This window comes from Atractosteus spatula, chromosome 12, assembly GCF_055471065.1.
Source record: "Atractosteus spatula isolate fAtrSpa1 chromosome 12, fAtrSpa1.hap1, whole genome shotgun sequence".
NCBI classification, from domain to species: domain Eukaryota; kingdom Metazoa; phylum Chordata; class Actinopteri; order Semionotiformes; family Lepisosteidae; genus Atractosteus; species Atractosteus spatula.
This window is the reverse complement of record NC_142717.1, coordinates 14,150,466-14,161,730: the sequence shown is the minus strand read 5'-3', so window position 1 is coordinate 14,161,730 and position 11,265 is coordinate 14,150,466. Positions and strand designations below refer to the sequence as shown.

The window sequence follows — 11,265 nt, the reverse complement described above, 5'->3', positions numbered from 1 at the left end:
AGTAACTATTGTCCTACTGCCCACCTTGCAACCTTCACTTCTATAATTCTGGGCCCCTATCTGTCCCTCAAGCCTGTCTACACTCTGTGGGTGACAGTCTTCTCCTGTTATGCCCCAAAGCTCTGGAACTCTATCCCTAAGGATATCAGAGAGTCCCCTTCCCTAAACTCTTTCTAATCTAGACTAATATCCTTCTTATTTAGAAGGGCCTTTACTTAACTTGTTCTGTTATTTATCCCTCTGCTCCTAGTGTATTCAGTACCCTCCATCTACTGTCTCTTCTCAATGTGTATTTTCATTGTGCATATCTTGTATATTTTTATGGTCATTTTCATTCTGTAAAGCACCTTGAGAAGCCACCTTTAAAGGTGCCATATAAAATAAAGTTTATTATTATTATTATTATTATTATTATTATTATTATTGTGTGTTCCATAAAACAAATAGCCACAATAGAAATAGATATGATGGCTTAATTGTGTTATCATTATAATGTAATGCATGTTTAATCTTAATAATATTTTAGTTGAAAAATACAGTAATTTGTGATTCATGTAATAATTTAAAAATAATTTCAATAAAATAATATTATATTGAAAAATAATTTTCAATAAAATTTTTTCATAAAATGTGTAGTTTATATTTATTAGGCAGCTGTCAATTCCTAGTTTTTATTAAACCTTTGTGTAAGGCAGCCTATCTTGCTACAATTGGATGTTTAAATAAGAGGTGGCACACCTGGGTGCAGGAAATCATGAATGTTCTTGAGTGGCTCAGTCAAAGGCTTGATTTGAATTCAATAGAAACTGGATTATGTTGAGGCTTGACAATAGCAGTCTATCAACTGTCCCTAATGAACTTGTCAGGACCTGAGCAATTTTTCTCAGGAAAAATGTATAGAATTACACCATTCCACTGTCTAAATCTGGTAGAGACCAGCCCAAAAATGACAGCAGTAATTGCTGCCAAAGGTGCTTCTGCCAAGTACTGACATGGGACTGTGTACTTATGCAATCAGTAAATTATTCATTATATACTGTATATTCTTTGCTGGTTTTACTGATGTCCCACTCGATCAATACAGTTTTGAACATAAAACTTAAAATAGGTACTACTGTATATACTGAGAAACAATCATTCTAATTTGATAGCGTTTAATCCAAATATGGTATCTGTTCATCTTCAAATTCATAGCAAAAACAAATTAATATAGAATCTTGGTTTCATCGTTTTATTTAGCTATATACTGTATGATACTGTACATTCAATCTATTATAATTATTTATGCACACTTTTAATGTTTTTTTTTACATCATTAAATATTTGAACCTCTTTTCAACTACTCTTACTCCACGCAGTATACCTACAGTTGTTATGGTTAATCCTAGCTAAATATAGTAAATTAGCCTATTAATATTTCTTCACTTAGATATAAGCAAACTTCATCTGTTAAATGTTAAACAAATACAAACTAATTTTCTCGGCTGTTGGTCTTGAGGTCAGCTAGTTATGAATGAATGAGACTTAGATCTTAGAGGAATGTTTTCTTTAATGCACTGTACAAATCTCATGGTTCATCATTCTGCAGAACCAACTATTACATCATTTCTTAAAAGCTAACTTCATGTTATGCATCCTTTGTAATAAATACCACATCCTGTTTAATATAGCTTTATGGGCCGTTTTGTTTCAGTTTGCTTGTTCTTTGATCACATATGTTTTGAATAGCTATGGTATTTTAATGATATTAACGTTTTTGATTTGATTATGTTCAAACCTGTATAGTATCTCCTTCTTGTTATGGAGCATTAGAATGGTGTCTTTTGTGTTTGTTTTACTTCTGTATCTTGGTTACTATGGTTTTTGGAATGTAACTCCGTCAGGGAGAGCTTTAAGACTTGCCAGATGGAGTTGATAATTTGGCCTGAAGTTTGTTTCTGTTGGGAGCCCTGTGAGGGTGAATTTGGGAATGTAGAATAAGCCATAGATTCAAACATTGCTTGTGTGTTATTTTTAATGGAGATAAACAAAAATAAATGTATATATATAAATCTGTTTATGTGCAGTTAAAAGTTTTATTACGTTTGCTAGTTTTAAAAATATTTTTAAGCATTGACAATATAAGTACTGTATGTTTATGCAAGATGTGAATACTTTGCAGGGAGACTAATACTTTTACAAGAAATCAAGAATACTGTATATATTGTATCAATATATCAATACTGTTTTCATTGCCAGTGGATCACAGTTGTAAGTGTTAAGATATAGCTTAGTATTTTGGAGAAATAAAAAATGTTATGATGCTGTGAAAATAGCTATACTGTAGGTACAAAAAAATTTCACTGGTAAAACTAGATTCATTTTCGTTATATTAAAGACAAGACACTCTTGCTTCTGTCACAATAATTACACTTGCCGAAAGGCTGCAGATTTCAAAATTCAAAGGCAGTCTATAAAGACAAAATATAAAGGGTATCACAATAAACCAGACTGCTACCAATTCTTTGCAACCTCAATCAGATTTTTACAGCTACTCTGGAAAATACATAGTTTCCAAAGAAATGCTTACATTTAATTGAATACACACATAATCATAATTGAATACACTGATGTAGTAGGACAAAAAATTTAGACTTTTCAAAAAAAAGAAATTGCAATAAAACTAAAGATATTGTGTTTACTCAAAACGTACAGTATGTTTATGCTCTTTAATGTGAAGATGTACAGTGCCCTCCAGAACTATTGGCATATTTGGTAAAGATGATCAAAAAAGTCTATGATACAGTATGTGTTTTTGAGAAAAATGTTCATTTTTTTATAAGGTTTTATTTTTTAAACGGATGTCGGAGAGGACGAACTGTGGAATGACAGGAGAGCAAAGACCCTATGCGTAGCGGCGAGACGGGGGTTAGCCCAGGCTCAGCTGTTCAGGGAATGCCGTATAGAAACCTATGTCCTCAGGTAGCGGGCGTGGGGCAACCTGGTGCTAGGCGGGTTTCAAGACATCCGAACGTCAATGCTGAGCGAAGGCAGACTGAAAGACCCGGAAATATATAGCCCCAGAGAGAGAGAAACACCGGAAGGACAGCAGAGAACTGGAAATGAGAGACAGGACAGAGAAGAAGCGCCCTCTGGCTGCAGAGGGCGTGACAATTTTTTCTTTGAATAATTTTGAATAATTACACCTCACTGAAAGGTTAGATTTCTCTCATATTTTCAGTGTAAGATCAAGCTGATGAACAACAGAGATATTTGTTCATAGCTTTTTTTGCTCATCTTTACCAAGGGTGCCAATAAGGCACTGTACTTATTAAGGACATCCAATTATTGTATGAAAACTAAAAACCTGCCTTTCATATCTGTAAATGAACAACTTTACCGCAAAGGTATACTACCACAGTTAGACAATGTATAGATTCTAAAAAATAAGCCCCAAATTGGAACTCTGAGGAACACCTGAAGAAACTAAGATAGAAGTAAATGTGTTAAATTTTAAATTTAATGCAAATGACCATTCTAGAATTTGGAATGAACACTTTTAATCCACTGCTATTAATATGGTTATTAACAGAAACAGAAGCCTCATTGATTTTAGCTTCAAATGATAAATAAAAACAATATAAAACACAAATTAAGTGTTCAAAGTAAATCTGTTTTGCAAGTGTTTTTTCAGTGAAGCTTCCTATCCAGTATGTCTTTGTGACAAAATTATAAATCATTAGCATTCTTTTTCATTCTTGCACTTTCTATTTTTTAGAAGAAAATAGCAACCTCTCATGGGGAACTTATCTGTTGTATTTTTGATTTCTTCATGCTTCTTTGCCTGAAGAAAAACATTTGCTTTAAAATGATTCCTGTGAACAATGCAAGTATAGCTTATACCTTTGGGCAATTTACTGTCCAAAAGTTTCTGAAAGTGCTACTTCAAATTGCTTTCTTGAAAGAATAGCACATATCCAGTTAATAACTGACCACAAACTGTTGTATTGTCTTCTTTGACACTGACATCAAAACAGGAGCAAGCTTCCTCCTGGACCCAAAAGGTATTAGATAGGTCAGGTTTTTAAACTCACATAAAAACAACACATTTGTTTTAACTAATGCTGCAAAAAGAATGCAAAATAATAAAACAGCTAAAATTAGGGGCTTTGTTTTTCTCCTCAGCAGTACCCACTCTGTCAAAATACTCCTCTGAGAAACGTTTTCATTAATCAGAACAATACAGACTGATTTGCATCCGTTGTTTTATGGGGAAGGCCTGTGATTTATCAAGAGAAGAGAAAGAATGATTTATTAAAAGAATCTGAGTAGAAATGTTAAAATAAGCCTAATCTTAAAAAAGAAACTGTTTAATATTACAGGTCATGTCTATTAGAGATATAGTTTAATCGCGTGTGGTATTCTCAAATAGTTTTTTTTAATAAATTAAATTCCCCCCTTCAGTCTAATTAAATAATCAAATCCACATAAAACTCATATATTTACAATGATTAGTCACTGCTTAAAACAATTCAAATATATTAGCAGACATCCCTAATAATAATATCCAAAGGGCTGTGTCTTGTCCCCTCCGCTGTACATTTTGTTAAATGTTCAGGTGGGTGTCCCCTGCTCCCGCCTCTCACTCCTCCTCCCTCCCAACCTTTGTTCTTCCGCTACTTTACCTTTGCCTACTGCCCTGTCTCTCTCACACCTGAAGAAGGCTCCACGGCCAAAACGTTGTGTTCTCTTTCTTCTTTTTTTCAGCATGGAATAAACCTATTACTTGTTCATTTTGTTAAATGTACATCCAGGTGGATGCTGCACATTGGTGGTTGAGGGGAGTCCCCATTACATGCAAAGCGCTTTGAGTAGAGTGTCCAGAAAAGAACTATATAAGTGTAAGCAAATTTTTTTTAACTATTAACTAATGACAGCATAAGCAAACACACAGATAGACATCTCATTAAGTTTGCTGATGACACAGTCCTGGTCAGTTTATTAAAGGACACAGTATACCATCATGGGCCCATTCTAAATGATTTTACTAACTGGTGCAACCAGTTCTCCTTAAAGTTAAACGTTTCAGAAACAAAGGAACTGTTTATTGATTTTAGGAAAAATACCACACCCCCTCAACCCACTACAATTGATGGTCAGCCTGTTGAAAATGTCGATGACTGTAAGTATTTGGGACTGGTCATTGACAAAAACCTAAAATGGGACAAATGTTGTAACACTATCTATAAAAAAGGCCAACAGACTCTTCTTTCTTAGAAAACTCAGTTACTTTAAGGTAGATAAAACTATTCTAACACTTTTCTACAAATCATTCATTGAAAGTGTCTTAACATACTGCTTCACTTGCTGGTTTGGCAACTTTAAGTACCCGTAATTGTAATAGGCTGGGTAAATCAGTGAATATAAGTGGCAAAATAATCTGCAATAGTCAAATCAACTTAAGCATCCTTTACAAACAGAGGCTGACTAAGAAAGCCAAAAGCATCATGGAGTGTGTGTCTCACGCCCTCCATTGCGAATTCACACTTCTCCCATCGGGGAGACACCTCTGTGCCCCCAGGTGTAAAACCAACAGACTCAGGAAATCTTTCATTCCCACTGCAATTACACTCTTAAACAATGCAAAGTAACTACAGTACCTTGTCTCTTGTTTCTTTTCTCCTGTAACACTGTATTCTCTTCCCTTTTGATGATGTTTATTTGTCATTGTGTTGTGTTTGACTGTGCTGTAAAACAAATTTCCCATAGGGGACAATAAAGCTTGAATTGAATTGAAAGCCATTATCTGTAAGCAGGTAATCTGTTAGATATTGTTTTTCAGTTATGGGAAGCTTTTTAGTGATCTAAAATGTGACTAAATTATAAACCACCCATCGCATTATTTGGCATTGTTTATTTTTAGTCATACCAATCATTTATCTAAATATTTGTCAGTTTTTCTGAATATAATTATGTCCACTGTGTTGTTCTGCTTTGTCCACTATACTGTACATTTTAGGGATGGATAGGCCTTAAATTATTGCAACCCCTATCTGAAATGTGGCTTTCTAATAGATTGATGGAACTGCAAACCAAACACAAATGAATGAACAGTGCAATAAATTGTTGTGGTTATAGAATGTATAATGTTACGCATTGTAAATTTAATACATTTTAAATATAGAATATAATGTTTAATGATGCACTCAGAAAATATGATCTAAGATAGAAGAAAAACAAATGGAATCACATTGTTAAAAAGAAGAGCTAAAAAAATTCCATAACATTTTATTTTGGCATAACAGGATTGTTTAAAAACAAAAATTAGCTACTGTTTTTGCTGAATTCTGTAAATCTATCATCAAATGTATTCCTTTTATGTAGAGTAGGAATGTTACCATTGCAGGTGGTTTATGGTTCTTTATTCAATCTGAACTTTTTTCAGTACTTGCACACATATTCACAGAATATACTGTGTAAAACATCATAGCCTGGTTCTTTGTAAACTGTAAAGGACTAGTTATGTGTAGATGTCTGAAAAATTGTAAGATGCTAAAATCCAGTGTCATTATCAAATGTGTAGCACACATGAAAAAGATATTTTGAGAACATTATACTGTAAGTAGTGTCATCATATAATTAAAACATTTTGTCTTTAACAATCACAAATATTGTAATCAAGCTTTAAAGGAGAAAATACTTTTATTAAACCTGTAATCAAAGATAATTAATTGAAAGGAGATTATATTAGAAATGCACAAACTATTTATATGTAACCAAACCACTGAAGTACATTTCACAGCACTTCTTTAGGTGCATCTCACCAAAAAATTAAGTTTCAACATCAGTCTTGGAAATACAATTGGGATGGGGTTATTATTGTATATATTTAGTACATTAATAAAAGTCATCAAGGAAACTGTATTACCTTGAATACAGTTACTGTAAGGTTGTAAGGTCCCTAAGGCCTTGTGAATTGGCAGAAAGAATGTAAATCATTTACACTGTGCTATTATTATAGATCTTACTTTTCTGTTATCATTACACATTGTGTGTGATTCTGTTTTACTGTTTTTAATGATTATTGTCAAACTGTTCCAGAGATAATCCGAAGCTTATTCAGCTGTAAGCAACTGTTGTCTTGATAATAATCTGCTGGTCCTGTTTAACCGTGACTCATTTTTAAATTTTATTTTTCCCTGCACTTGGCTCATTATCACTCACCGCACTAAAGTTGGGGAAAAGATTAACTGCAGACGTTGTATCCAGTGGAAATGGAAGAAATGGTTTCATATCCAGAGAAGGCTGCATTGCAGGCAGGGGAGTTCGCACCAAAGCAGGCAAGACTGCATTCTGGCATGTGTTACCTACAGTAAAGTGGAGAAACAAGATTAAAGGTTACTCACAGCATAACTCTCAACAACAGTGTAAATTGCATGTGAAAATAGATATCCTGTGATTACATAATAGAATGCTTCTTGTCAATATCAGACATTTCCAGACCTCTTATGGAATCCACCTTATTAAAAGCATTATGTAATCCAAGGCACATGAGAATTTACTGTATGTTATACACTTTTGCTCTCAGGTTAGCATTTATATTCTGCTCTATTATGATCAGGGAATTCTAGAGCGAAGACCCATACTCTTGAGTTCATTTTAAGTGTGAATAATCATATAGTTCTGACATTCAGAAGAGCTGTGTAAGTGAAATGAGACAGCAGAAGTTCACACAAGGAATCAGGAAGCTGAAGATACCCACTATTCAGCTCTCTTTAGGAATTCGAAACACAGTAGCCTTGCATTTATGCCCCATTTAATAAAAAGCAATTTACTGAGCTTCAAAGGCCCATCTGTTAATTGGAAGTTTCATCATTCTTCATAAGTAACTAAAAAACTAAAACATAACCATAACAGTGTTATATAGTAAGAGTAAGAACAACATTGTCTACAACACTTCTATATTTTTTATTGTGTATACTTTAATATATTGTTAGGGAATATTTCTTCACACCATGTATAGGACTGGATAAAAAATAGCTTAATTAGTTATTCTTATTTAAAAATGTTCAATTATTAAGCCTATACAAAGTTTTATTACTACTGTACAACAGTAATATGCTACTGTTACAAAGCATTAATCAGATGTATAACAGAAGCAAATTGTTGAATATTTATCATTCTTAAAACACATTTACATATTGCTTGTGAATTGGTTTTGTATGGACATAAACGTTGATGTGCTTACAGTAGTGTATTCACATTATACTGTACTGTATATATATACTGTATATATACTTATATACAGCATGTTATAACTGTTGATTCGTTGTGTAGCATTTTTGTGTACCAATCTTTATATACTCTACACAAAATACTCAGGTCTCTTCTAGGTATAAGTATTTGTAGAGATAACACTCTACAGAAAAGGAAGTTATGCTTTCTGTGAAGTTATCCTTACATACTGTACACATCATACACCACTGAAATTAGACAAAGTAACAGAATGAAACAATTGAGTTTATATTTGCATTTTTAGAACACTATAACTATAACAGTGCAAGAAGACCAATGTTCTGAAGTTTATTGTCTTTAATCACAGAGAGTCATAATAGTTGGTATATTTCAATATAATGCAGGATTAATGTAATGGAGTCCTTTATTTTACCTTCAAGCCCAATCCACAACTAAAATCTACTGCTTTTAAATCAATCAACACAAACAAATATGCATCTATAACTATCTTAATATTTTTGCTGATTTTGGTTCTATATTGCAGGATAAGGAGATAACAGGTTGTATTTTAGTCAGTCTTTCCATAGCTATTCTGATTATTGTGTATTGCATGCTAATTTAACACACAACAAAAAGCATATATTAGTCTCATCTATGTTAACTACATTTAATCATGTTCAAAGTGCAACACCATAAAGAAATATAGAGCTTACACAATATACCTCTTTTTTAGTTTTATTTTGTTAGATATGCAAGCTGAGAAAATATTGGTGTTGTATTTCATTATAATTATCATTAATATTTTTTATAATTATCATTAATTGTAATATTTTTAATGTAGTAAGAAAAAAAGTTAGATCATTGTAGAACTGTGTTTGAAATGCTAACAAGGTCCTAGTCTTACATCTGTGCAATTAATGTTGAGCATAAAATGCCACAAACTCCAAAAGAAGTATGGGTTTAATTTTTTCTCTTTGTAAATAAAAACTGTGCTAATCAGCCAGATGTCATCATACATAATTAGCAGATAATGCTCTGTGGACCAGGAAGTATGAACTGCCCCTACAGGCATTATTGGCTAGTTAAGGATTTCCAAAATAATTACTAACACATCATTAATCACCATAGCAAATTTTGTTATGTAACCTGGATTTCCACTGCTACTTTATGTTCAGAAAAGTTTATAGATGATGATGCTCCTTTTCAGATGGAAGTAGCAAACTTTCTCAAAGTCTGTCCCATTTCTTACACAAGGAGACAACAGGGAAATTAACACTTAATAGAATAGAGCACAATCCATCCTTCACATAGAATATGCATGGAATATACATTCTTCAAACTTTAAGCAATACTGCTGACTAGGAAATAATGCAATGAGATATGGTCCACCAGTGGCATGTTAGAAATGTAAAGCTAACCTGATTAGAATCAGAGTTCTGTGTACATGGTGGGCTTCCCTTTTACTATTAAACCAGTAGGTTTAAATTGACCATTTACATTTCGGCTCTCTATTCTTTGATGAAATACCAGTGGTTTTAGTCTTGTGACATGTGTCTGAAAAGCCACACTATATATTTTAGTCAAAATTTTAATTTTTTAGAATAATTTTGTATTCTACAGTAGAAACTTTAACTGTGTTAGTTTGGCCAGTGGTCAACTTCCTTTGTGTTACATTTTTAGAAATCTGAAAACACTTTTTAAGAAATCTGAAAATATATGTTATCCTGCCTAACAGGAAATGTAAATTATACAGTATGTTAAAACTACAGGGTATGAGTTTTCTTTGATTTTTCAGTCTGTGTTACAGTGTTATTGTTTTAAAACCAGTGTAATAGTCAAACTTTCATACTGTATCGAAATAACCAGGTTGTTTTAATTTACTTCACATTTCAGGGACATGATTAGTTTTTCACCAATCTATCAGACAAATTACTGAAAATGATTTCCATATAGCCTCTAGCTCAAGGGGACATTTTGCTGAATTTGATGACTTTCACTTCACATGACTAATATACCATGGACATGTTCAAGGCTTTACAAGATCCTTGGATTAAATTCTAGTTCTTTAAAAACATATCAATTTATTTCATTTGATTATTATTTTCCTTTTATTTTATTGTACATTTTAAATAAAATGAAAACTGAATCAGTCCTTGCAACAGCATTAAAGAAAGTTATATACAGTAAAATAGCTTTCTTTTAAATAATCGTAATACTTAAAACGTGGTTTCTGCATTAGTTGGAAAAGCAATTGCATATTCAAAAAAACTAAGTACTTAAATCCTTATTAAGTCCAAGGAGATTTAAGTGTTTTGAACATAAGGATCATTATGTTTAACAGGAAATATATGTATATACACATATCTTAAGGTTTGATAAACAGACACTGCAGGTTTAATAATAAACAGATGAGAGTATCATTCACTATGTAAACTTGCATTAACTTTCATTTGTTCAATTTTTGTTCCTAATGCATAAAGACAGCATTGACATATTCCAGATCCTGGTTTGTTTCTTTTCCCTATTTATGTGGTCCATTCTCTAATGCTGTTTACATGCCTGTTTTTAACCTTGTCTACTATTGTATCATCTGAAATTCCATTCTCTGAACTACTTCCTGTTTTTTAACTTCTGTGGATTATTTTTCTCCCTGTTGCCTTTGTAGTGATTTGAGGGTACAATTATAAATTGGAATAGTAAATTGTGAGAGTATTTTGATGAATGTTAGGAATCAATGAAGCATAATTTAAATTCTCATTCACGGATGCTAAATATACAATATATTATTAATTGATATTGCAATGAAACATGCATTACAAACAACAAACACAATAGAATAGTCTTGTATAGTTAAATCACATTTATATTCTTACATAGAAGTATATACTGACTTATATACTGATGGAAAAAAGAAACACAACATTTTCTGGAATGAGAATACTATAGTTATAACTCATGTACAGTATTTTCAAAAAAAATTGTCAATTTGTTTTAAGCCCTCTGACCAGCAATAGAGCTGAGGCACTGCAACTTGCCAATCACAGGAAAGCT

At 32.6% G+C, this 11,265-nt stretch overlaps 1 long non-coding RNA gene across 1 annotated transcript in view; it reads right to left on the bottom strand.

The window, feature by feature from the left end:
• Positions 1-4,729: 4,729 nt before the first annotated feature.
• LOC148822692 (uncharacterized) overlaps positions 4,730-11,265 on the bottom strand; it is a 29,657-nt gene continuing 23,121 nt past the window's right edge. The window contains exon 2 of the long non-coding RNA XR_016093862.1: positions 4,730-7,346. This is a non-coding gene — a long non-coding RNA (uncharacterized LOC148822692). The remainder of the gene's footprint in view (positions 7,347-11,265) is intronic.